Source organism: Neophocaena asiaeorientalis, unplaced genomic scaffold, assembly GCF_003031525.2.
Source record: "Neophocaena asiaeorientalis asiaeorientalis breed wild unplaced genomic scaffold, Neophocaena_asiaeorientalis_V1.1 scaffold371, whole genome shotgun sequence".
NCBI classification, from domain to species: domain Eukaryota; kingdom Metazoa; phylum Chordata; class Mammalia; order Artiodactyla; family Phocoenidae; genus Neophocaena; species Neophocaena asiaeorientalis.
This window is the reverse complement of record NW_020172369.1, coordinates 5310841-5336717: the sequence shown is the minus strand read 5'-3', so window position 1 is coordinate 5336717 and position 25877 is coordinate 5310841. Positions and strand designations below refer to the sequence as shown.

General features: G+C 39.5%; 1 protein-coding gene across 1 annotated transcript in view; it reads right to left on the bottom strand.

The window, feature by feature from the left end:
• Window positions 1-25877, bottom strand: part of ZNF704 (zinc finger protein 704) — a 205129-nt gene that overhangs the window by 59031 nt on the left and 120221 nt on the right. The gene's annotated exons all lie outside the window — the stretch shown is intronic.

Sequence of the window (25877 nt, the reverse complement as noted above, 5' to 3'; positions counted from 1 at the left end):
CCATTCTGTGGGCTGTCTTTTCACTTTCCTGATAGTGTCTTCTGCAGCACTAAAGTTTTTAACTTTCATGAAGCCCAATACATCTAATTTCCTTTTGTCACGTGTGTTTCTGGTGTCATACCTAAGAAACCATTGCCTAACTCAAGGTCATGAACTTTACTCCTATGTTTTCTTCTAAGAGTTTCATAGTTTGACCTCTTACATTTGGTCTTTAACCATTTTGAGTTAATTTTTTTATATGGTTGAGGTATGGGTCTAACTTCATTCTTCTGCGTGTAGATACTCTGTCTCAGCACCGTTTGTTGAAAAGACGATTCTTGAATTACCTTGGCCCCCTTGTGGAAAATCAATTGACTGCAGTGGGGGACTCATTTTCTAGTAATGATATTGGACATTTGCTTTTCATACTCTTGACTCATACTGAGTTTACTGTCAACTAATTCCTGTAAGTGTTTCATAGGTATTGCTGTTAAGCCAAGCTTCCTCCATGCTGCCCTTGTGCAGATGGAAATTGGGGCCCAGATGACAGACTTCATCTTTATTGCTCTTAAATGTCACCTTTTCATTTCAGCTGGTCATTCCACTAAGTTGAGAGCGTTGGGATGTGGAGTCTGATGTCCCTCCCAGGTTTGTATCATCTATATCATCAGTTATTCAGCTCAGTCATGGAATATTTAATAAAGTTCTTATCAGGCAACTGGTCTAGGTTGGTGAAGAAGACAAGGTACCTGCCCTCGTGGAGGAGGCATAGAGAAGACAGATAACGCAGAAGTAAACTAACAAGATAATTTCAAATAGTGAGCTTCTTCAGTAAGGGGTCATTTAGGGGAATCTCTTTAATTTACAATTGCTTTTGGTTGCAATTATGTCTCTGCTATCATCTTAGAAGCCAGTCATGTCTAAATGCCATTGCTTGAGATTCATTTCAGCGAGTGGTGCACTTTGAGAAGGCCCTCCTTGTACCTGATGCGGATATGAAGGAGAATATCCTCTCTGGTATCACTCAGAAGGGCACACGGCAGGGATGGCTGGTCCACGAGCCTCACTCAGCAGAGTCTTGTTTCAGATTCTAGAAGAATACACTGCAATCCTAAAATGACTCCTTCAAATCGTTATATTAGAGAGGGCCTGATAACACTGCTGCCACTTTTTCCTGGATAAATAATACTAGCCGACTGGAGCTTTGGTCCAAATTTTTTCACAGGCAACCACAAAACTACAAGCATATTCTTCCTCTCTGTTGAAAATACCACTTTGCGGGAAGTTTGTAGAGTCAACAGAGAATACTATTTGACTTAGGAGGAAGTCCTACTGAAGCTAATACAAATGAGATATACTGAGGGAAAACCTACTCCTAACCTCTCTCACCTCTGGGATGAAAGTCTATCAATACTGAAGAATAACAGCCTTGTCCCTAGAGCTGAAAATAATACCTGATGCATTCAACAAATATTTGTTGAACAAGCGAGGGAATCAAGGAAAATTTCTGCACGGTTCAAAACTTTGGCCTCTTCTGTAGGTTCTCGTTCATGAGACTTTTTTTTAAATTAATTTTTATTGGAGTATAGTTGATTTACAATGTTGTGTTAGTTTCTGCTGTGCAGCAAAGTAATCAGTTATACATATGCATAGATCCACTCTTTTTAAGATTCTTTTCCCATATAGGTCATTACAGAGTATTGAGTAGAGCTCCCTGTGCTATACAGTAGGGTCTTATTAGTTATCTATCTTATATACAGTAGTGTGTATATGTCAATCCCAATTACCCAAGTTATCCCCCCCCCCACCCCTTTCCCCCTTGGTAACCATAAGTTTGTTTTCTACATCTGTGACTCTATTTTTGTTTTGTAAATAAGTTCATTTGTACCACTTTTTTAGATTCCACATATAAGTGATACATATAATGTGATTTACAATGTTGTGTTAGTTTCTGCTGTGCAGCAAAGTAATCAGTTATACATATGCATAGATCCACTCTTTTTAAGATTCTTTTCCCATATAGGTCATTACAGAGTATTGAGTAGAGCTCCCTGTGCTATACAGTAGGGTCTTATTAGTTATCTATCTTATATACAGTAGTGTGTATATGTCAATCCCAATTACCCAAGTTATCCCTCCCCCCACCCCTTTCCCCCTTGGTAACCATAAGTTTGTTTTCTACATCTGTGACTCTATTTTTGTTTTGTAAATAAGTTCATTTGTACCACTTTTTTAGATTCCACATATAAGTGATACATATAATGTTTGTCTTTCTCTGTCTGACTAACTTCACTCAGTATGACAATCTCTAGGTCCATCCATGTCACTGAAAATGGCATTATTTAACTCTTTTTTATGGCTGAGTAGTATTCCACTGTATATTATGTATCTCCTCTTCTTTACCCATTCATCCGTTCATGAACATTTAGGTTGCTTCCATGTCCTGGCTATTGTAAATAGTGCTGCAATGAACATTGGGGTACATGTATCTTTTCAAATTATGGTTTTCTCTGGATATATGCCCAGGAGTGGGATTGCTGGATCATATGGTAGCTCTGTGTTTAGTTTTTTAGGAAACCTCCATACTGTTCTCCATAATGGCTGTACTAATTTACATTCCCACCAACAGTGTAGGAGGGTTCCCATGAGACATTTTTTTTTTTTTTTTTTTGCGGTACGCAGGCCTCTCACTGTTGTGGCCTCCCCCATTGTGAAGCACAGGCTCCGGACGCGCAGGCTCAGCGGCCATGGCTCACGGGCCTAGTCGCTCTGCGGCATGTGGGATCTTCCCGGACCGGGGCACGAACCCGTGCCCCCTGCACTGGCAGGCGGACTCTCAACCACTGCGCCACGAGGGAAGCCCCCCATGAGAATTTTTAAAAGTTCATCTGAGTATCAAGATTTCTGTTTTTTTTTTTCAATTTTGTTTTCAAATTCCTTCTTGATTAATGGACCATTGACTACTCCCAAGGCTCTAAGAGGGTATTAGTGACTGTCTGGGAGCTTTTGGTACCTTTAGACAATCTCTTTCCGTGAGATTACTGGATGCTATTAATGGTCTCCTCTGGGTACCTTTGATCTTTTTCTTCCTGGCTTCACATATTTATATCAGCAGTTTTCTGCAAGAAAAGAGGGCTCCAGAACTGAGTTGCTCTTATCAACCACTGGTTTCCATTTGATTGATGTCATCTCATAAAGCGCAATTGTGAATAACATACCGGTCCCACTATAGGTCACATAAAGTGGATGGCAATAGGAGGCTGATAGGGCCACGACTGTGATATTTCAGTAAGTATATATTTTGTTTAACAGAAAATCTCTCTATTGCCACTGATCTTTCTTCTCTGCCATCTTGCCTCCATGCACACAAGGAGAAGTCAGATTTAATATTCATCAATTCAACGGATTCCATGGAAACAATAGTGATTTCTAAGATGAAAAAGAATTATGGATGCATGCTGATCATACTTCTTGGCTGCAAAAACCAAAATTCTGACTCATCAAATTAAATCACTCATTAAAATACAGGCCAGAAACGCATACCCTGCATTCAGGTACTGATGTCTATCAGGGCAGGGAATGAGATAATATCACGAAAGAAGAATTCACTCCCCTGCTCTCGTGGGCAGCAATACAGGATGCATTTCTAGGATCACTATTAATTTATTAAGCCCACACAAGATGTGAATTAAATTTGACCTTGTCCTTTGTTTTCCATGAGACTGTCTGAGATGCACGTTTTTGTGCTCTCCTAAGAGAGGGGCACTGAGACCCCATAGGAGGGCTCCTGTGGGCACAGTATTTTGGGGACAATATCCCCAGGCAACAGCTAATTTATGGCAGTGATTTTGCTATTTGGATTAAAGTGGCACACTCCTAGGCCCTCGGTACTGTGGCTTCAGACTTCTGTTTTGGGGGGATGCGGGGTTACAGGGGAGCATAAGGCCCAAGGGAGGGGGTGAGGCCAGAGGTTCATCCATGCCCACCTGTCAGAGTCTTGCTTATACAATTGATCTAATCCTGTATTCCCCTTACCTTCATGCACATTAGATTCCTTTGTCTAGATGCCCAGCTCCATCCCAGACTAATTAAATCAGAATCTCTAGGGTGGGCCTTGGGGCACTGACACTTTTAAAACTTCCCAGGAGGCTAATGTGTGGCTTAGGTTAAGAACTACTGAGTCTGATTCAGGGGTTAACAGATGAGGAAATCCTCGTGACAAGGGGCTGGGGACTTCTACCAACTCCTTGCAGAGGGACTCTCTTGATATCATTTCATTTCTTTCCTCTTTCATTATAAACAGGAATAGGAGCATTAAACCAAGCCACGTGACACACTGGAATTATGGGAGTTTAATTGCAAAGGCCTTGTTGGTGCTTATAGGTCAAAAAACTTTAGGATTCTCTCCAATACTTAACAGGATCCATATCCTTCTGCCCAGCCTGCTTTCTAAAAAAATACTTCTTTCCCTTGATAGGGTCAAAGGAAATCAGATCAATTAAAAAGAAAGCAGTGACTCACAGAAGACATCTTAGTTCGTCTGAGACCCTCTACCCTTGGATCACCCAAAGACGTCTTCCCTTAGCCTTCTAACCTCTGGAGCCAAAGTATTCAAGAAGACATTGACCATCCTTAAACACTACAGCTGATACCGATTGCTCTCAGGAAACTTACTATGTCAGGACCTGATTCACAGGAGGGGTTTTGGGACAGATGTCTAATTGCATGTCCAGAAAACTTCAACTAATCCATTTTGAGTCATTTAATCTGTTTTTGCTCATAACTTAGCAATTTCAAGCAAAAGAGCTACATTTTTGGCACTGGTCTCTGTTCTGTATCCTTAAGACTGCACGTCTGTTCCTAAAATCTGAAAACAAGAAAGAACTCAAGAGTCTATTCAAACTGGGATTATAATATTCATCAGTTTTATCTACTGAGGGAGCTTTATATTAAATTCTACATGGTAGGCCTGTGCTGTCAGGAACAATACCTAAGTGCCAGATCAGCGAGATTTATTACTTGCTGTTATTCACTGTCAGCTTCTTCTGATGGTTTGGTTTATCTGCCTCAGGGAAAACTAAGAAAGGCCAATTAAAACACTGCTTAAACTTTATCACACATCCATTTTTAAGTTGCAAAGGCATTCCATACTCTTTAAATAACTCCAGCAGTTAAAGACTCTCTGAATACTTTTAGCTAATGTGAAAGCCTCCTTGGCAGGGAAAGGTTTGAGCAGAAAAAAATATATGCGCAATGTCTTAAGTCCAACTACAGTCCACCCATCATTCCATAATTCTTGCCTTAACAGCAGGGCTATTACTTGTTGTGAGATTCAAATATCCTGTTGCACATTATAGAACTGTCTCCTTCTTTCTCATGTATTTATAGGGCTGAACTTGCATATGTTTAAGAGTGCATTCCGTGCATGTTTCTAGTATAATGCTTCAGAGCATGCACAAAGTTGCCCATGGTAGGAACCAATGAACAACAAATTCTCCGATGAACTTGGGTTTTGGAATGTTTACAAACGGCTAAACTGTGCCTGCCTTGTCTTTGTTCCCACCTTCCAGTGATCCCTTGTTCTAGCCACCCCCAAAAGATGTTTCATTTGCTTATTAAAGTCAGTGTTAACCTATGATGTTCTCCATGGAGTCCACTCTACCTGGAGTGCACAAACCCCCAGCTTGGCTCATCTAGATCCTACCCACTCTGTAAGGTTATCTCAAATTCCATGTTCCTCAGAAAGTGACAACTGATTCCCCAGTTAGAATTAATTACTGTCTATATTATGCCCCCTGACACTTTGAACTTAATTTATATCATTGTGATAGTTTGCAACATTCTTCCCAGTCCCTCGCTTTTCCCTGTGTCCATGCCCTTTTTGAGTTGGCACTGTTTTCCTTACTCTAGAGGTCGAGCATTCTTCCTCACCCCATTGTTTTGGGTGTGTCAGTTCTGAACCTAGGCTTCAAGGGCCATTGCACGTTTCCATTCACCTCTGTGGCACTTCTGTCTTCGCTGTGAGAAGAACACCCTCTGGCTAACTTGCTGGTCCAAAGAGGATGAGAGTCATGTGAAACAAACCTGAACTCAACCTGCAGATTGACGCCCAGCCCTACCAAATCCAGTCTAGACAAACTGACCCCCAGCCAATTTACATACGAATGAGTGAGGACATACAACTGCTGTTTCAAGCCACTGACTTTGGGGTGTTTTGCTCTTTGGTATTGCTGTGCCAACAGCTAGCTGATATAGTTTTTGTATTTTAGCTTTTCACGTACACAGGTCTGTTCCTTCCGGTTGGCAGGAACCACACTCTTCATCTTTGTACTCTTGAGCGACTCAGATTCTTGCACCCAGTGGGCATTCTATACATTGTTGTCGGTTTCAATTAGATAACAAACAATTTATTAAGGTTTAAAATCAACAGAGGGAGCTATTGGTTAGTGATGTCTTGATTATCATCAAAGACTACCTAGTGTGCCCCGCATGGCGGTACCAAAACAATTTGACAAGCTTCCATGGAACGCTTCCAGGAAAGATCAAAGTAACAATAACTACTGATTAGCACACAAATAACTCTTAGTTGCTAGGCCAATAATGGCAGGGTTACTCTTTTCACAGTGTGACATAGGTCAATTATCACAAAGCTTTAAGGAGCTGGGACAAAGGAGCCACGACTTTTCTTATAAATTGCAGATTTGGGGGTCTCTGACATGTGCTCAAAAGGGTTTCTAGCTTCCACAGATCTTTTTTGGTGGGTATTTTCTTCCTTTTCACCAAGGATTTTGGCTAGTTCACGGCTGTTTAACTCAAAAGAGGTTTGTTTACCGCTTTGTTTTTAGGAAATGTGTTAGGTGCTGAGGGCTGGGAGAAAGCAGGTCACCGTTGCAGCTGACAGAAGTAGGTTACTGAGTACTTGAGCAATGAGCCGACTCCAGACTGAGAACTGGGTCTGCCTTCCAGCGCAGACAGGCTTCCATAGAACCAACTGACTCAGGAAATCTCTTAGCTTACTTGACATGGAGGGAACTAGCACTGATGGGATGCAGTCATTGGTCTAGTATTCTATACACACCGTCTCATTTCATCCTCACCCTAATACCATGGGAAAAGGGAAGCGCTTTATTTTTTTCCGATTTTTTTGTTTTGATGTGGACCATTTTTAAAGTCTTTACTGAATTTGTTACAATACTGCTTCTGTTTTATGTTTTGGTTTTTTGGCCATGAGGCATATGGGATCTTAGCTCGCAGACCAGGGATGGAACCCGCATCCCCTGCGTTGGAAGGTGAAGTCTTAACCAATGGCCCGCCAGGGAAGTCCCAGGAAGAGCTTTAAAGATGCTAATTTATCCAAGGCTGAATGAGTATTAAACGGTAAAGCTTGGGTTTGAATTCAAGTCTGTCTGTCTGCCTCTAAAACCCATGCTCTTCCCAGGACACCACTGCCTCCCATTGTGATCCCTGGTGCCTTCTTCTATCACCAGATGTGACTCCTTGGATAGCAGCCTCAGCCCAGGTTGTCTCTGAGGTTTTCAAGCCCCCTACAAGGAGATGTATATTTCTGTGCTCCACCTCCACTGGAAATCAGCCCTTAAGTCTTTCAGACCCAGCCACCAAACCACTTTGTCTTTCCTTCCTTTTTCCTACCAGTTCTCAAAGTTTCACGGCCAAGATCATGCAGGTTATGAGAGAACTTCCTTTTTATACATGTTTGTACAAAGGAAATGCTAAAGTATGAGGTGCATTTTCAAGACTAGTTAATAGTCTCTGTGCTGTGGCCACAGGAACTTTCTATATAAATTTCTTCCTGCATTAGTCCAGAATGTTCCACTTCGGTAACTCAGCATGGAGGAGGCTAAGTGTCTGGGTGAGGAAAGGAATCCTTCTCCTGCTGTCTGTGGTCTTTTCCTTTCAGCCACATGTAGCAGCGGCAGTAAGAGCTGCCAAAGCCATGAGGGAGGAGGGGAACCTGCAGAAAGCTCTTCTCATTCCCCTCAATGGCAAAGTAGGAAATAGAAGGACAGTTTCCGTCAGCCCTATGTTCTCATCCAGAAGGGAAAACTTAAAAGCTGGGACCAAAATCCTGCAACCAGCCATTCAAAGGTTAATCAACCACTGCCCTTTGGTTAGTCTCATTAATCTCTGTCAACCAACTAGTCAACAAGGGAGTTAGTGAAGTCATCAGTCAGTCAACCAGGCAGTCAGATGCTACTGGGCCAGGCAGGGGTCAGGCATTTACAACACAAAGGCTGATATTCGATGCCTCATCTTCTAGGCCCTGCCAGGGCACCTTTCGCAAAGTATGCCCACTACCCATCTTGTATCAGTTTTCATGTATTTGATTGTGGCTCAGTTGCTCACACCTTGACTATAAGCTCTGTGAAGGACAAAGCACTTTCTTTTTTGTTCCTTGCTCTATATCCAGAGCCTAACAGAGTCTGGCCTGTAGGTAATGCTTAAATAGAGAGTTGCAAATTAAGTGTTAAATTTTGCAGAAACTAAATTTACTTGGAATGATGTAACTTTAAGGAAATAGAAAGAGGAGGAAGCTTGAGCTTCCTTAATATAAAAAGGAAGGAAATATGCAGATGTTACAGTCTGAATATCTTAGCCTAAATGAAAGCAGGGAATTAGGGAAGGCATGGAAGGTGGAGTAGAAGAGGAAAGAAGTGGTCTCAGATGCTTTGTATTAGAAGTTGCACTGGGGTTTGTCTGTTTAATTAAAATATATTGATATTTACAGTGTCAACCATACTCTGTGATGTACCTAAAGGTACTCTGAGAATAGTTTTTCGAAAGGCACACTAAAATGAGAGGAATAGATATCACTCTGGGCAAAAATTAGGAGAACTTGTTCAGAGTTGCAGAAAACACTTTAATATCCATTTTCACCATGTATACAATGATCTATTATGCTTTTGTAACCAAACTGACTAAGCAGTTTTGGGACACTAAGAGATGCCCTGTGTCATTCCTGACTTGTAGTTTCTAAAATAATAACCATAGGTTATTATTTAACATTTATGGTCCAGTGGAGAACCACTTAACATGCTTGCTCGATCAGTTAATCAAGAAAGCTTATTAAAGGGGAAAATCGGGCTTCCCTGGTGGCGCAGTGGTTGAGAGTCTGCCTGCCGATGCAGGGGACACGGGTTCGTGTCCCGGTCTGGGAAGATCCCACATGCCGCGGAGCGGCTGGGCCTGTGAGCCATGGCCGCTGAGCCTGCGCGTCCGGAGCCTGTGCTCCGCAACGGGAGAGGCCACAACAGTGAGAGGCCCGCGTACCTCAAAAAAAAAAAAAAAAAAAGGGGAAAATCACAAAAGTGCTATATATGGACCTTATACATTTTATTTTTAATTCAAAATCAAGATCTCTGCGTTGAGGCTTGCTGATTAAGAACGTAGACTCTGGAGCAAGACTGCCTGGTTGTATCACTATTAGCTGTGTGATCTCGAGCAAGTGACTTTCTCTCCATCTCAGTTTCCTACCTGTAAAATGGGAATGAAAAGCTATATACCTCTCATGGGTTTGTTGTGAGGATTACATAATGAACACAAACAAATTAACTAGGACAGTTCCTGGCACGTGGTAACCTCATAATAAGTGTTAATTATTGTTGCATAGATCATGCATTGTATAAAATATGTTGTTGTGATTTAAAGGGAAACAAGAATGTAAAGACATTTACCAAGCAAGTGAAGTGCCTAATTTAAAGATTTTTCCAGTCTTCTATAATGTTTCATAGCACCTAGTTTGTCATCAATTTTTAAAGCAACTTGCCTTTTTCAAAGCAATCAACTTCGTTTTTATAGAAGTGATTTGTTACTACAATCCTTAACTTGTATGTACATCTTCTACATCTGGTCTGAGAATATATTTGCTATTGGGAAGGGTGAGTTCTTTCTGTCTGTACCCCAAAGCGCCTTCTCCCACTTTACGAAAAAAGGCAACTTTTCATCTGTTTTCAGTGTGGTAAGACCTCCTAGGTGGCGACTCGAGTCAATTAGAAAAATTAGTGTCGGTGTCAGAAAAAGTGAATGACTGCGTATTGGATTTAAAAAGTTATTTTACAATTCAAGTGGTTTCCAGCTCTTTTGCTTCAAGAGAACTGAAGGAGAACCTAATCAAGTTAGATCATTAAAAATAGTTTTTGATGATACAGTGCTGTGATATTTGCCACTTATCTCACCTGAAAGCAATTCAATTCATTGAGTGACACTGATATAATGAAACCCTTTTTCTTCCCATCTGCCTGTGTGTACAAGCATTTTTTCAGTGTTCATGTGAAAAATGGGACTAAAAATGATGCTGAATAGTGTCTCATTCTAGTAATATGTAATATTTAAAAACAGATAGATAATTTTTTTTTTAAATCCTGTATCTTATTAGAGATACAGTTTTAATAAAATTTTATTTTTATATTCACTTGCTTATCAAATTTTTAGTGTGCTGTGTTGGTCAAATGTGCACTACTAATAATTTTAAGTATAGCTTATACCAGACAAAATGTTAAGTACTCAGAATCATAGTCACACGAAATATAAACTATTTCAATTTAAATTTATAAATATATATATATATTTTGCAGAGAATTATGGTAGGGTGATCAATAAAACCTTTAAAGCATAAATATATTACATTAGGATAAAGTTCTGTGGAGAAGGTGGAATGGAAACTGAGTTAAAAGGAAAAGGAACAAGTAGACTTTCTGCCAGTTAAAAAGTTTACTTGTGTATTGTGAAAAATGGATGATGGTGGAATCAAATCTCTATGGTATTTAGATTTTATTGGATATTTTAAGTCATGCTACCGTTTTTTAATCAAAATATCCATATTATTATTTAAATTACTAATGAAATTAACTTAAATTCCTACTTAAATCTATTATGCACAATTTAAGACGTCAACTTTAAAATGTGTGAGGGGTGCACAGTTTTCAAAACTCTCTAAACTTTGCTCAGAATTCATGAGCAAGAAATTTTGAAGACGATCATCCCGAGAGTAGCCTGTCAGCTTTGAGTTTTCAGTATCAGAACGAAAAACACTGGTTAATCCAGGGAGTCAGTTCAAAGACATTCTACAGTTCTAAAGTTTCAAAAGACCTTTATCATCATTACTTAGTTATTAATGAGGGAAATGCTATTTGGTGGTGACTCACACCCTGACTCTTATCAGCTTTTACACTTCCAAAGCCATTACAAGCCTTTAGGTGGAACTGTCTTATATTTTGCATGTACATAAAAATAGGGCTGCTTTGAAGATTCGTAGAAGGGATTGCTTTTAAATAATATTTTACCGCAATCAATAATTGTGGTGATTTTGGAATTTTCATTTTTTTCTCTCCCATGCTATTCAAAGTACTTTGTAGACTGTATTCAATCGGTCTTTAACAAAGCCTGATGAAATATGTAGGAGGTAGTCAGAAAGGGGTTAAGTGATCTTTCCATAGGAAGTCAAAGATGGTGTCAACAGTAAATCGAATAAAACCAATGACTCTTCCTATTTATAAAAACATTCTGGATATAGAATAGCAAGGCCATATTAATGACTTGCTATTCCCTTTCCAAGCTGATGTTAGGTTTGGGCTCATTCAACCATATGCAAATACAGAAATATATATATATGTATATGTGTGTGTGTGTGTGTGTGTGTGTGTGTGTGTGTGTACATGACAAATACATATCTGTAAAATGGCATTCCCCAGGCCCCCTTCTAATTTAATTTTATATACTCTCTCTGGCTGGCTTCATCCATCATCATGGCTTTAACTCTCAATAGTCACTGATGATTTCCCCCAATATCTCCTGTCCAGATGTTCTAAAACTGTACTCCTGTTGTGCCCTAATGGAACCTTTGTCCAGTCATTTGTAGAAGCCAGAAACGTGGGAGCTGTCCAGGCCTTGTCCCCCTCCTTGACCCCTTAGACCCAACTGATCCAACCTTTTGTTGATTTTACTTTAGAAATAACCCTAAAATCTGTCTCCCATTTTGATATTTCACCACCACCGCCTAATACTGGCCCTTGTCCATCCTCCCAAAACAATAGCCACTTAGCTGGTCTCCCTGGTCTCCATGCCATTTAACCTGTTGTCCCCAATGCCATCCAAGCAACCTCTTCAGAAGTTAAATGGAATCGTGCCATTCTAGATCTGAAAATTTTCCAGTGTCTCTCCAATGTTTATAATTTGAATTCACGTTTCTAAGTATGTTTTATAAAGCCCTTCATCATCTGCCCACTGTCTGCTTTTACGGTGACACTTCCCAGCTTTTAGCCCTGGGTCATTCCAATCCCCTTTCTTTTCCCTGAGTACCACCATGCTTGCCTTCATTCACTCCTTCAGCTATTTTATCAAGTGCTTCCTCTGTGCCCATCACAAGTCAATGCATGGGGACATGTCAGTGCAGACATGACCAAGTCCCTGTCCTTACAGAGGCTCTATTCTGGGCTTTTTGAGTCCATTCCTTTGCATTTGTCCAGTTTTCTTCCTGAAGTGCTCATTTCCCACCCCTCACCTGTCTAGCAAACTCCTACTTTACTTTAGGACTCAGCTATTCATGAGAAGTCTTGGAAGGTTACCTGGAAACTCTCACTCACATCTAGCCATTGGATAGTCCTTCTTCAGGAAATGAACTCCAGGAGAACATGGGCTTTCCTTGTGTCGGCTGCACGCTCAGTGCCTAGAACAGTGCCTGACATATATTGGGTTTTTAATAAATATCTATCAAATACATCATACCTACCAAAATACCTATCTAGTTATGTGTTTCTACCTTGAGACCATGAGCTGTGAGTTCCTAATGGTCAGAACTTATCTAATTTGCCTCTTTACCTCCACTGCTTATCACAGTGCCTGGTACATTGTTAGGAATCAATAATGGTGAATACAGGCCATACAGATTTACATGAAGAAAACAAAACAAAACAAAAAAAACCCCAAAGCACTGGGAAAAATGCTGTGAGGGGTTAATGTTATCCAACCTCTGGAGCGGGAAGGGGGAGTGGGGTGTAAATGCTAAATCCCAGAACTCTAGGATTAAGACACGGTGTTTGTGTTATAAAGTGGTAAGGAGACACACATACATACGACTAGTTAAAAAATACTGGGGTGCTTCTATATGTAATTAGAGGTTCCAGCAAAATGCTGTGGTAGCCGGGTGGCACTCAGGAAGGCTGCTTGGAAGAAAAGCCAGCCCTTGAAAAGTTTCCTTAGGTTAGCATCACCAGACAAAACCCGGGACTCTGTCAGTTAAATCTGAATTTCAGATAAACAGCAAATAACATTTTTGTATTAGTATGTCCCATGCAATACTGGGGATATAGTTACACTAAAAATGTATTCATTGTTTATCTGAGATTCAAAATTAACTGGGCCTCCTGTATTTTTATTTACTACCTTTGGCAACTCTGCCTCAGGTATGTGGAATAGCTTTAGAAGAGAGCAGGGATGGAAAAGCACAAAGAGAAAGGCCAGTTGTCCAACACAGCTGGAGTCTTAGGTATACGGGGGACGGAGGAAAGCGGAAGTTATGCGGGATACTGCTAGGGAAGGAATGAGGCCAGATCACAGAGGCTTTGAGTGACCTTGACTTGGCAAAGAATATGATGTCATCCTGGGAACTTATGTTCAGCAGTGAGAGATTCGATCCTTTATGAAAAATAGAGCACACACATAAATTTTTGTGGACATAACTCATGCCTCCCTGGGGATGTACTGTAACGCTGATTATATGAATTGTAAACACATCAGGAGTCATACAGAGCTTCCTCTTAAATGGAAAAAGATGTATTTTCTGAAAGTTAAATTAAATGTTTACATTTAACCAAGAACAGCTATTGGCAATCTGAACGTTAAAATACCTTCCAAATAAATTTCTACTGTATAGTGATTCACAGACATTAAATTAAGATGAAACAAGCTAGTATCTGCAGCAAAAAGAATAAATTATGATCTTGTTTATACACTAAGTGTTGGTTTAAGTAAGATTTTAAAGTCATATGCTTAGATAACGAGCACATTAAAATACTGGCTGTCTGAATCACAGATATAAAATTAACGACTAAAAAATTAACACATATGCATTATTTATTTAGTCATTCTAACCAACACAGAGCCTCTTACTTTAAGACAAATCATTCAGATTAAGAATTTAAAAAATCAAACTAGTAATCTGTTTTGGTCCTACTGCATGAATATCAATATCTGTGCTTATTAATGTTTGAAATATAGCTCTGAAAAAGCCAAGAATTCACATATTTAGAAACGCATTGAGGAACATTTTCTGTGATTTTTTTTTAAGGTAGAAGAAAACACTTTTGAATAATTGTGGAAATTTGAATATGGACCGGACATTAGATGATAATAAGGAATTATTTTACGTTGTACAGTTAAATTAAAAATAAAATCCTTTTCTGTTAGAGGCGCACACTCAAGTATTACAGGTACAATGATATAATATCTGGGATTTGCCCTTAAAATACTCCACTTGAAAAGAAAGCGTGTGGGACTTCCCTGGTGGTGCAGTGGTTAAGAATCTGCCTGCCAATGCATGGGACACAGGTTCGATCCCTGGTCCCGGAAGATCCCACATGCCGCAGAGCAAACGCGCCCGTGCGCCACAACTACTGAGCCTGCGCTCTAGAGCCCGTAAGCCACAACTACTGAGCCTGTGTGCCACAACTGCTGAAGCCCGTGAGCCTAGAGCCTGTGCTCTGCAACAAGAGAAACCACCGCAATGAGAAGCCTGCGAACTACAGCGAAGAGTAGCTCTCTCTCTCTGCAGCTAGAGAAAGCCCGCGTGCAGCAACGAAGACCCAATGTCAAAAATAAATAAATAAATAAAATTTAAAAAATGTTTTTTTAAAAAAAGAAAGGGTGGGGAGTAGATGAAACAAAGCTGCCAAAATGTTGATGATTGTTGAACTGGGGTGATGGGTATGTGAGGGGTTGAGTATATGATTAGATTTCAGTGTATGTTTGAAAATTTCTATAATAAAAGGTAAAAAAACAGGTCTTTTTCATGAATGAATAATTTCCTTGGAAGTACATCTTATAATACATTTACATCCACCTTCCAATTTATATTTTAAATATATATATTTGTACATGTATATATTCTCTTGCAGTGACTAGTTAATAGAGCAGTTGAGCATGTTTATCTTATTAATGATCGCTCACGATTTACTGAGTACATTCCATGGACCAGGCACTGTGCTTAGTGATTACCACGCAATATTCATTTAATGTATGCAGCAGTCTTTTGATCTAGTCTTCACTATTACCCCCATTTTGCAGGTGGAAAACTGAGGCTTGCAGAGGTGACAGTTCTCACTGTCCTAAAGATAGTGCATGTGTCTGTACTGAGGTCCAGGCTCAGGCTGCCTGACTCTGAAGTCTGTATGTTTAACCCTTCCCCATACTGCCAGGTAGATTAGCAGGAGTATAAATATACTCACAATACATATAATAATGAAAAGAAGGGGAAATGGCTCGCATGTTTCACCCTTGCCACAGCTATGGCTCAGGGCCAGACTTGTGATCCTCTCAGATCCAGCCTGGGTTCAGCCATAGATCAAGCTGTTGTGTGAAGCAGAAAAGCGGAAAGATGCTGCTCTAGACAAAGACAAGCAAAGACAACCAACACAAGTCTCTTCTCATTGACAACTGTTCTGCGGTTGTGTGTGTGTTCTTTCTAAAGTAATACAAAATGACGAAAATGCACAGTTTGCCTTTTTTGTGCCTTCTGATGCCGGAGTATATTTTGCAGGACTTCACCTCCCGTTTTAAATCATTCATCACGCAGTGCCTCTTGTGTGGCGCAGGCGGCGGTGGGTGGATGGGGCGGGCAGCAGGGAGAGGCGAGTTGGAGGACGCACATCCCGCAAGTGAGGAACCGGCACAGCTGCAGCCCCGTGAGACCCCGCCCCATGAGCTCATCCCCTGGCAGTGCAAATTAGGATGACGTAATGCTTCTGGAGAGCTCCTTCAGCCCACCACAGTGGGAGCGCTCTTGCTTTTCCTGAGCTCAGGAAAAATTAGCATCGGTATTTCTAGCTGTTCCTGAGGAAATGGCATTTTATTCAAAGGTGTCGTGGGAAACAGAACACACTGCCTGCGTTAGGATCAGCTTCTGTGCCAAAGGAAAACAGAGCTTATCAGTAAATAAGTCACTGATTACTGCCCTTATCAGACTAGGAAGGTAAGCGGCTTTCTTCAAAAACAGGGTCCAATTAAAATGGCAAGAGATAGTCTCGGCATTTCTTTAAAGTTATTTTAGCCGAAGAATAAAAAGAATAACCATAGCAATAATATTAAATAATAGTAATAATCATTATCATTTATTTAGCTCACTGTATACTAGGAACCGTACTAAATGTTTTATATATGTTATTTAATTTAGTCCCTATTATACAACCTTACAAAGTAGGCATATCCCCCATTCCCTCCCCCCCGTCACATACACACATATATACACTTTAAACATGAGTAAACTGAGGCCTGGAGAGGTAGGTAATTTGCCAAGGTCAGACAGCAGCAATTGGCAAAGCCAAGGGATTCCAGTCCAAAGCCCATATTGTTAATCACTATGCTTACCTTGCTCTGTAGGCCCCAGGACAGGTCTGTGTAATAACAACTCAATAAAATAGAGAAGAGAGGATTGTTTCTCCCAAGAAATCACAGGCCAAAGCTGGGGTATCTGCCATGCTTGGCATTTCTCACCTCATTAGACACCCCATCTTGTAAAGGGGAACGGCGGGGAGAGGAGTATTTATTAAGAACCTACTGTGAAATAGTAGGAAATATATATATTCATCTCTGCCCCTGGTTCCTAGCACAGAGCTCCTAAATCCCTTGGAATTTTCTGGGTGATAGGAGTGTCTTTTGCTCTAATGGGGTAACTCCTGGTGGGCTCCTGGGTGGGCTCCGGTCACCAGAAAGACCGAGCAATGATTAGGGGCTTGAAAATTTCGGTCCTACCCCGCAGTGTCCAGAGAGGGGATGGGCTGGAAACGGAGTTAATAATTGATCATGCCTATGTGAAAATAAAAATAAAAATCCCCCAAAGTTCAGAGAGCTTCCAGGTTCATGAACACATGGAGATACTCCTCACACCTCCCCACACACCTTGCCCTGTGCATCCCTTCCATCCGTATCCTTTATCTGATCCTTTTATTTATTTATTTTTATCTACATTCTTTTTAAAATTACTCTTTTCCATTATGGTTTATCACAGGATACTGAACATAGTTCTCTGTGCCATACAGTAGGACCTTGCTGCTTATCCATTTCATATGTAAAAGCCTGCCTCTGCTGACCTCGACCTCCCACTCCATCCCTCCTCCAACCCCCTCCCCTGGTCCTTTTATAATAAACTGGTAAACAGTAGGTAAACTGTTTTCCCCAAGGACTGTGAACTGCTCCAGCAAATTAAATGAACCTGAGGAAGGGCTTGTGGGAACCTTTGATTTGTAGCTGACTGCTTAGAAGTACAGGTAAAACCTAGACTTGTGATTGGTGCTGGAAGTAGGGGGGCGATCTTGGGTGACTGAGCCTCTTGCCTCACTTCAGATGCCAGTGGAGGAGAAGGAAGAGTAGACAGAGAAGGTGGGATGAAAACTACCAAAAGGAGAGGAAATGCGATGTGCCATAATGGTTGTGTGTAGGGTTTGAGGGTCTGGAGGATTTAGGTTTGGGTACAAGCTCTACTACAAAAGTTCGGTGGCCTCGTGCAATAGACTCAGAGGCTTTGAGCCTCAGTTTTCTTATCTGTAAAATGGGGGTGATAATACACTCCTCATTGTGTTATTGTGAAGATCAAATAAGATAAAGCACAGTTCTGAACCTACTGCCTGGTGTGCTCAGTAAACAGCAGGGCAGGATGACTAAGGGTAGAAACCTAGAATCCCCTTCTTGGTGCTGGAAACCTGGCGTCCTCTTGGTTCGCAGAGAGTAACAATGTTTCACTGGATTAAGTGGGAACCGATCACTTTTCTGTGAATCTGGGGGAAGATTTTTTCCACCAGAAACACTTTCACTCCCAGCCCACTCTCTTCCAAGCATTTTAGTTCCAAGACTGGTTGCAGTGCGGAAGCATCACCCAGTTGGCAGGTAACTGAGCACTTCAGTTCAGCTGTAGAGCTGATCACTGATCAGAAGCGCAATCATGGCTCTGGGGGATTCCAACGAATACAGAATCTATACACTATGTGTGAGATTTCATTAAATCTGGGCTGATTAGGTATAATGAAATCTCACGCATGGAGAATAGATTTTGATTACTATGGGAACCCCTCCCAGAGCCAGGATCAAATTTCTGATCAGCCCTATAGCACAGAATCACCTGGAGGGCGACTTCCTATCTGTGCCTAAGATATCTGTCTATAAAATTACATGACCACTTCTAACACCTATTAAACTAATTAGGCAGCTTGATTTTCAACAGCACCAAAATCTGTGCCACAGGGTGCCAGAAACAGAACATTCCTGGGGAGATGCACTAAGAAAGGAACTTTAAACTTCAGTCACATGGTGAGGAAGCAGACTTAAAAAATGTAATTCCTATGAAAGCATTTCTTCTCTTACACTTAAAAGGAGAAGTACGCACCCTTCCAGAAAATATTGTTTGTACACTTCATGATATCTGAAATCATGCTGTATTGGTTTGGCAATCCTTCATAACAGTTGTGGATTTAGCTATTTGTGGTCTCAGATGATAAAGCATAATAATTATCAACAGTAAAAAATGTACTTTAATTTCTAATTACAAAGGTTAGATTTATTTTCTCCAACTGTGGGAGCATCTCCTTCCCCACTATTTTAAACTGGATGTTTACAAACAACATTACTTCTGAACTTTGCCCTGGTACAGTAAAGCTGGTGGTTTATACTAGGATGAAGTCATTCTTTGTAATGAAATTGAAAACCGTCAAACAACATGAGTTGAATTTGTTACAAATTGGGAAATGAAAGGTGTAATATGGATGCCTCATATGCCTAAGTTTTTTATTAAACTTTGAAGAAACAAATAGAATCATATAGTTTGATAACTGAAACTGACTTCTTAAGACACTTATTTTAAATGCTCTTATATTTAGAGAAAAACAAGTTCATCTGAGGATTTTTTTTTGAACAAAAGAGAGGCCAGTCTAGGAGATAATGGGCTAAATCCAATCTGTTTTAAGGTAGCTGCTTCCTTATGACAGCCACCAAATTACTCGTTAAGCTGGAATAGCCATCCCTACCTATCATGAACAAGAAGCAGATGCCATCTCAAAATGGACAGCATCCTCTAAATGGACACTCCATACCAATCCCCCCAACATTTCGGGGGCTTGATGTTAATCAATTTCTATTGTTAAATTCTTGCCATCACTTAAAATAATTGCCATTTGAAAACAACTAGTAGAAGCAAGAGTAGCAGTGTTTCTAAACAAAAGAGTCAGGTATATATCAAGTTAACTGTTGTTGATACAGCATGGCCAAGGAATGGTGTCTGTGGTTATTCAGATACTCAGTTACCAATGTTATACATACGGTCAATTTCTAACCAACTGGATTGCATGATGATGTATTGAACCTCCCAAATATAATAAATACATCATAATGTTAAAAGAAAGATTCTGATGGGATTTCAATACTTCAAAATCATTTTCATAAATTTCAACTGTCACCGCTTTCTACATGTATGAAAGTACCAGTTAGTAATAGTTGAATGCTAGATAGCTAGATAACATCAAGTTAATGAGAGTTTTATTCTTTGTCATAATGTACATTTTCCCTTTATATAGTGCTTCAGGCTGATCCAAAGGCTAATAACCAAGGACTAGGAACAATTAAGAATGAAACACAAACAATACCAAACCCTCACATCATATTAAGGCAGGACTTTTCCAAAATTATAAAAATGAACAACACATTCAAACCAGCAATAATGTTTTCAAACAGAGGCTAAAAATTTTAAGCAAAGGCCAATTATATGTGCACATAGTGTGGGAAAGACAATGGTTTTGCACTTTTATCCTGCTTGGAATTCATAGGGCTTCTTGAATTTGTACCTTCATATCTTTCATCAGTTTTGGGAGATTCACAGTTGTTATCTCTTCAAATACTGCTTCTGCCTTAGTCTCTCTCCTCTCCTCTGAAAATCCAATTACATGTCATATCCATAACCCCTCTTCTGGATTTTCTATCCTTTTGTTTCTTTGTATTCTATTCTGTTCACTAGTTCCCTTTCCCTGTTTACTAATTCTTCTGCTGTGTCTACTCACGGTAGCCAGTTAACAAGTGGGCCCTCCAACCCCCAAAATTCTCACCATCTAGTATTTACACCCGTGGGTAGCTTCCTCTTACGTTAGATCAGTGCTGATCTGTATGACCAGATAGGTATGATAGAATATCATCGGGTATATCAGAAGTGGTGGTGTGAGACTTTTGAGGCTAGGTCATCAAAAGCGTTCCATCTTCTGCCTCCTGCTATTGGATTTCTAGTTCTGAGGAAAACCAGCCACCATGTCATGAGGACACTCAAGTATTTCCTTGGAGAAGCTCACATTGAAAGGAACCAACTTCCGATTCATATAAGTGAACCCCCTCAAGATGGCTCCAGCCCCAGTTATGTCTTTAGATAACTGTCCCCCAGCCAATAACTGATGGAAACCTCATAAGAGAATTCCTGAATTTCTGACTCACAGAAACTATGAGAAAGATTAGGTGATTATTGCTGCTTTAAGTTACTAAGTCTTGTGATGATTTGTTAAATAAATAGCTAATCCACCCATCAATCAAGTTTTAAAATACAGTTCTTGAATTTTTCAGTCGGTTCATTTTGTATCGTTTTTAGTTCTCTTCTCAGATTTCCAGTCTTTTTAAAAATCTCACAGAACATATTAAGAGTATTTTTTAAAAGTCTGTGTGTGCTAAATTTATTATGTGGAGCCCCATGTTGCCATTACCTTCTATTTTTATTGTTTTTTTCATCCGTCCTGTTTTATCTCCTCATGAGCCTGACTATTATTAAAATAGTGGACATGGTATGTGAACATTTGTAGAAATAATTTGAGACCTTGATGACATTCTCTTCCTTGAGAGAGACTTGACTTTGCTATCAGCAGGTTTAGAAACTAGCAACCTGAGATCAGCTTGATCCAATTTCAAGGATTAAAACTGACTTGAAGTTGAGCTTCAGGCTCTGAGAGGATAGTCTACTTACAGTTCATTCTTACTCCTAGTGGGTAGCTATGCAGTGTCTCAATCCAAAGCCTGGGGTATTTACCAGACTCACCCCAGCTTTGGAGGGTTCTAGACTCCAGTTTTATTCCTCTATTTCATAGGGCTGTCAGGAGCCCTGTTCAGTTTCTCAGCCTTTCAGGTATGTTTTCTAGGGTCAGCAGACATTTGAGTGAAAAAGTGGCCCCTTATGGCAGGCTCACCTCTCTAGATTTTCGTATTTTCTATGTCTTTCCCATAATTCTGCCTTGTTAGATCTCTGATGTCTCCAAGCAATTCCAAGCAAGTATATTTTGTCCAGCTTTTACTGTTCTCCGTAGGAGGACTGGCCTAAATTTTGACCCTTACGAGAAGTGGAAGTTCTTGCATAGTTTTATCAGCTAATCTAGAATACAGTTACATCAGAAAACAAAAACAAAAGATGTACTTTGTTTTGCTAAGGGTCTAATAGCATTACTTCTTCAAACCACTTTCATACTATAGGAACTAGTATTCTTTAAATAAAGTTGTAAACAGCTGCCAATCCACTCATTTATGACAAGTCAGCTGGTCAGAACAGAATATGAAAAAAACCCTATTGATAGAAATAAACCGTTTCTAGAGAATGTTAAGCAAATTCCTCCAAGGCCAAATCACTAGACAGGGAGGCCACTGCTCCTCACATTTAGCCTTCAGAAAAGGGCATAGGCTCTAGTTCTGTGGAGAACCTAGTAGCCATGTTGTGAGGACACTCAATCAGCACTATGGAGAGGCCTACAGGCCACTGAGAATATTCCCCACTGTTTTCTGGATCATTTGATACTATCATTACATCAGAAAGCCTACCTAAAAGTTAGTTACTGAGCAAAAGAAAGAAAGAAATGTTTCAAACACATAAGGAAATCTTATTTTTATAGTAATATGACTATTAATAACAATATACACTTCTGGTAAGGGACAAAATTTAGACCAACCCTCCCACTTAGAGTACTAGATGTCTAGTATAAGATCAAACAAGATAAACTAGAACTTAAAATGTCAGGTACTTTTGATTAGGAATGGAGGAAACAAATTCCTACATGTAACAATGTCATTTTAAAAGGAATATTTTAAGTATGTATCACAGTCAAAACCTTTTTTTCTGCTGAAATATAGTTCATCTAAAAGAGAAAGATGGACATTTACTGAAAATGTCTTTGCAAGTTTTTCCATGTATTCCAACTGAATTACAGGATTTTACAAGAATTACAAGACTACAGAATCACACTCCTGATTTATAGATTTGTGACTCAAATGTTCAAAGTAGGTTATTTGGTTTTTCTTTGTTTTGTTTTGTTTAACTTTTTATTTTATATTGGAGTGCAGCTGATTAACAGTGTTGTGTTAGTTTCAGGTGTTTTCATTCTCTAAATCTGTGAGTCTGTTTCTGTTTTGTAAATAAATTCATTTGAATCATTTCTTTTTATCAATAGATTCCACATATAAGCAATATCATACTATATTTCTCTTTCCCTGTCTGACTTACTTCACTCAGTATGACAATCTCTAGGTCCATCCATGTTGCTGCAAACGGCATTATTTCATTCTTTTTAATGGCTGAGTAATAGAATAGAAATATAGATCAATGGAACAGGATATAAAGCCCAGAAATAAACCCATGCACCTATGGTCAGTTAATCTATGACAAAGGAGGCAAGACTATACAATAGTGGAAAGACAGTCTCTTCAATAAATAGTGCTGGGAAAACTGGACAGCTATATGTAAAAAAATGAAATTAGAAAATTCTTTAACACCATACACAAAAATAAGCTCAAGATAGATTAAAGACCTAAATGTGAGACCGGACATTATAAAACTCTTAGAGGAAAACATAGACAGAAAGAACACTTTCTGTCATAAATCGCAGCAATATCTTTTTCAATCCATCTCCCAGAGTAATGGAAATAAAAACAAATATAAACAAAAGGGACCTAATTAAACTCAAAAGCTTTTGCACAGCAAAGGAAACCATAAACAAAATGAAAAGACAACCCACAGAATGGGAGAAAATATTTGCAAATGATGTGACCGACAGGGATTAGTCTCCAAAAATTTACAAACAGCTCATGTGGCTTAGTATCATCAAAACAAACAACCCAATCAAAAAATGGGCAGAAGACCTAAATAGATATTTCTCCAAAGAAGACATACAGATGGCCAAGAAGCACATGAAAAGATGTTCAACATCGCTAATTCTTAGAGAAATGCAAATCAAAACTATAATGAGATATCACCTCACGCCAGTCAAAATGGCTATCATCAAAAAATCTGCCAACAATAAATGCTGGAGAGGGTGTGGAGAAAAGGGAACCCTCTTGCAGTGTTGGTGGGAATGTAAATTGGTACAGCCACTATGGAGAACAGTATGGAGGTTCTTTAAAAAACTAAAAATGGAGCTACCATATGATCCTGCAATCCCACTCCTGAGCATATATCCAGAGAAAAACATACTCCAAAAGGATACATGCACCCCCAATGTTCATTGCAGCACTGTTTACAATAGCCAAGACATCAGGGACTTCCCTGGTGGTCCAGTGGTTAAGGCTCCACACTTCCAATACAAGGGACGTGGGTTCGATCCCTGGTTGATCATCGGGGAACTAAGATCCCATATGCTGCGCAGCACGGCCTAAAAACAAACAACCCCCCGCAAAAAACTTACAGTAGCCAAGACATGGAAGCAACCATGTTGCTTCCATGGATATGGACAAAGAATGGAATGGATAATGAAGATGTGGTACAAAGTAAATTATTTGTTGATTATATTTTTATCTCCATCACTATCTATTGATGGCTATTGGCCACATGAAGCTGGTCCTCAGAGTAAAACATACCCACTAAAGCGAGACTATTTATCTAATTAATCAGCAAGTCAAGTTTCTTGATTCATCTCTACCATGTCTGAGATTTGTCTCTCTCGCTCTAATTTTCTACTCTTTCCAAATCATCCAGCATATTGATTACTCCGCTTGCCCTCTTCTCTGTACACATCCCCCCAATTTCAATCTGTTCAAGAGTCTTCGGTGACTTCTGGGTACTCAGCCTGTGCTTCAAGGCTTCAACATCATATGGTCTTGGTCTCCTTATTCCTTATTCCTTTTCAACTAAACTTCCACTTTATATAAGTCAGTCATTTCACTACTGCCCACGTGATGCTTATTTTTGCTTTTGTGATTCTCTTCCAGCCTAGATGCTCTCCTTTCTCCTTATTTATTCCAACTATATCATGATCTGGTCATCAAATACCAAGAACCTAGCACTCTTACTTATTAGAACCAAATACTGCCTTCTCTATCAAATTTGATCCATGCTTGTAATCCTTTTCTTTGAAATTATATTTTATTCATGGTTTAAAATGCAAAAACTTGAAGTGCATTACATACCAACTTTCATTTTGTCAATGGTGTTGCAAACCTGCTGAGTCAGGGGCAGAATCTTCATAATCTTCTAAAGTGCCACCCACAAAACCTACATTCAACAAAATGCCTTTTAAATATATGTAACTTAGTGTCCAAATCTTAGTAACAGACTTTCATTGGACCATAATGAGCCTGCTTAGCCCAGGAATTACCATATGATTCACTCCTTTGCCAATGAGCTGCCCAGATGACAAGATAGAAAGGTAAAAACTCATTTGGTAGAGACCTGACTCCTGGTGGATTATTTCTTTCCCTGGATTATGCAAGGGGATGAAATGCCAAACTCTTCTATGTTAATTATAGATTCCCTATTTCGTGGCTCCGTATTTTCAGTATGAAATATGCAGACCTTTTTTTTTATCAACTAAAAGATATTTAAACAAATTTGTAATTAATTTTTTCCCAGATGCCTTAAGCAGATAATTCATATCCAGCAAATGTTTCCTTGGTACTTATGCTTGACAGAGAGAAAGAAAATATAAACAGGAAAGAAGGAATTCCAGTTCAGCACATTAACCAAGGAAAACATTAACTGTCCTTTGGAATACAATCCACAAATAGTCCATTTTGCTGCTGCAAGGTCAACAGAATTATCCTGTGGTCTCTCTGCCTAGTTGATAAACTCCTCTAGTTAAAGATTGCTTCATTCCTTTCAAAGGAGGCTGGCTATAAGATCACATGCTATTTCAGTGGACAGTTTTTAAATTGTTTTTTTTTTTTTTTTTGCAACACATTTTCCTCAGTGTGTAAAGCCTATTTTGATGAATTAGCAAGAAATACAACTTTATGCTCCTAAGTTCAGAGGTCATAGAATTTTAGCAGTCCTTATTTAAATGTTACTGTTTCTACAGCAGTGGCCCTTTACCCTACCTGTCCATGAAAACTGCTACAGTAATTTTCAAAATATATTGATGTTTGAGCCCATCCGGAATTTTTCATTTAATTAATCTGGCCTAAGGCTTTGGGCCCTATGGCTTTTTTTAGTTTTGTTTTTGTTTTTTTTTTTCTGTTTGTTTTGTTTTTTTTTTGATTTTAATGTGCAGTTATGGTTAAGGATCACTGTTCCAAGTGGAGAGAAAATGGGAAGACTAGAATAACAGGGGAAGAAAAATAAGTTTCTTAACAATAAGAATAAAAGCTATAATTTATTCAGTACTTATATATGTATACCAGGCAGCATGTTAACCATGTTTCATACTATATCAATTATCTATTGCTACATAACAGATGAC